A 2,706-nucleotide genomic window follows, 5' to 3' on the forward strand; every position below is an offset into this window, starting at 1 on the left:
ACGTGAATGATGGGAAAAAAACAATCCACTGATGGCCTAAGAAATGAAACTGGGTTGGGTGCCTGGGTGGCTCAGTCGGTTGAGTGTTCAGCTCGGGTCATGAGCTCACAGGTTCGTGAGTTTGAGCCCCGCATCAGGCTCTCTCTGTGCTGACAGCTCAGAGCCTGGAGCTTGTTTCGGATTCTGTGTCTCCTTCTCTCTCTTCCTCTCCCTCACTCACGCCGTCTCTGTCTCTCTCAAAATAAAGAAATAAACTTAAAAAAAAAAAAAAAGAAATGAAACTGGGTTGGGTTGACTGTGGTCTGCATCACTGTAATTATTTCCCAGTTTTACAAGTAAGCAATGAGAGTGAACAGGACTGATTAGGTTAAATACTATTTATGGCTTTTGGGAGGTGGTCTCCCCATTGAATCCACTCATTTATTTTTGTTGACGGCGTTAATATATATCTTGTATCTTCTTTTAACCCAACCCTTTCAGCTCATTCAGGGATTGGAAAGACTTTAGAGGCCAATAGGCAGGAGTGTCTGTGAAGTGGCTGGTTAGGGGAGGAGGTGCTCAGTGTTGATATAACCAGGAAGGTGTATCTGGAAAATCTAAAAACTACCACTCAACACCAATCCTTTGGGAGAGCCCAACAGAGGCCTCCCTTGTTTTAAGTTAGGGTGATCTGCTTGTTCTTGAGCACTCTGGAGTACTCCCATTCTGTTGGTAAAGGGGAAAACGTAGAAAGCGGGTCTTGACCCTCCTTCATCCATTTGTCTGAAGAGCTGACAACTCACTGACTTCTCCAGTTGCTGCTCCTGAACTTCTAAGAGATGCTGCCATCTTTCCCCACCAAGATGAAGACAACAAGAGTTGCGAAGAGAGAACAGTCACTCAGAGAGGAAGTGTATCCTCTTACCTACCAAGCTGGCCCATTCCCGGTGCCTGGGGACTGACCGTTCTCCTCCCTACACATGGAGGCTCCTTCTGTTTTCAGGCATTCCCCGAAACTCAGAATCGCTTTTAGGCTGCTTTCTCCCTCTCCAAGTCTGTGGGTGAACTGTGAGCCCCTTTCACTTCTGCTTTCCTAAAATCCCTGACATCCATGGCTTAGCTGGAGGTTAGCTCCTCAAAATGTCTTTAAGGGGTCTGAATTACAAATAAGAGAGAGGAGCATGTGCTACTTGAAAATATCTAAAACTTACAGAAGAGAAGAAGGAAGGAAGGAAGGGTTAAGAAAATGAGATCTACTTAATGGACACTGCAGACACTAAAGTTCCGTTAAAAGAAAGACGCAATTATTAAAAACAAGGTTCATAAACACTTAAATTTTTCCTTAATTGGCCCCTGAGCAGGCCAGATGACTCACCACTGGCCTTGTGAGATCAGCTTGCGGTCTGATGAGCTGCAACACATTTGAATGGCTTATCCTTTTTCACATGCAGCCCCAATTTTGTGTCATGTTATTCCCACAGAAACTTATTTGCTACAAACTTCCCTAGAAGTCTACACAGCATATGATGTAGAGAATATTAGGGCTCAGAGCCCACGGCCAAGAAAGAATTCTTGAGGCATCTTTGATGCAAAAGGGTGGTTTTATTAAAGCATGGGGACAGGACCCGTGGGTAGAAAGAGCTGCACTGGGCTTGTGATGGGTGACTGATTACACACTTTCAAGTTGGGAAGGGGTTGGGGATAGTGTAAGTCTCCAAAGAATTTTGGAAGCAATGTTTCCAGGATCCTGAGGGGGCTAGCTATTGTTAGGAAAAGGTCATTTACTACTGTCTAGTACAACCTCAGGCTTGAGACCCTTCACATACGTTATCAGTGGGCCTTATGCTTGGAGGATGATTGCTAACATATATTGGGGGGGGGGGGTAGAGGTAAAGGAAGTTTCCGACGGAATTTTTGTATGTTAAAGTAGATTTACAGGATTCTGGAGGGTGGGGAGGTGGTTGGGCTAAGATTGCCTTTTGCCCTTAGGCAGCTGAGCTCCTAGAGGAATGTCACTTTGCCTGTCTTGAGGGCTTGTCAATGGGCTGTAAGTTGTAAGGAAATTTAATTTTTTCTTTTGCCTTTGTTTCCCCGCATCGGTATACACATTTTATCTACTACCTAAGCGAGATGTGCACCATTAAACATACCCTAGAGAAGCGCCGTAATTTTCAATGCCGTGATCATTCCCCAAATGTGAAGGGATTTCAGTTGTTTCATCCATTCAATGTTGCAGTGAGTACAGCTGTCCTCCGTTTATCTCAGGCGAGATGATTTTTTGTTCCTTTCCCGTATGTCTTTGTTTCTTTGTGTGCCTGTTTGGGTACAAACAGGCAGGCTTTGTGTTGGTTCCCTTTTTGTGCTTATTTCTATGTTATGGTCCAAAAAGGGATTTGTTGGTTCAAAAAACATGACCAAGCTTCTGGCCCTTACTGGCTTTTGCTAATCTTTACGGAAAGGATGCGGTGGTTTCCCCAGGCATTTTCCAGTCATCTGGTAGACTTTTGCAAAATACTCGTTGGTGAATTACTCCTTTTTTTTTTTAAGTTTACTTATTTCCGGGGTGGGGGGAGGGGCAGAGATTGAGGGCGGGGGGTGTGGGGGGAGAGAGAGAGAGGGGGGGAGAGAGAGAGAGAGAGAGAGAGAGGGAATCCCAAGCAGGTTCTGCACTGTCAGTACAGAGCCAGACGTGGGGCTCGAACTCACAAATCACGACCTGAGCTGAAA

The sequence above is a fragment of the Lynx canadensis genome, chromosome D3 (genome assembly GCF_007474595.2).
Source record: "Lynx canadensis isolate LIC74 chromosome D3, mLynCan4.pri.v2, whole genome shotgun sequence".
Lineage (NCBI taxonomy): Eukaryota > Metazoa > Chordata > Mammalia > Carnivora > Felidae > Lynx > Lynx canadensis.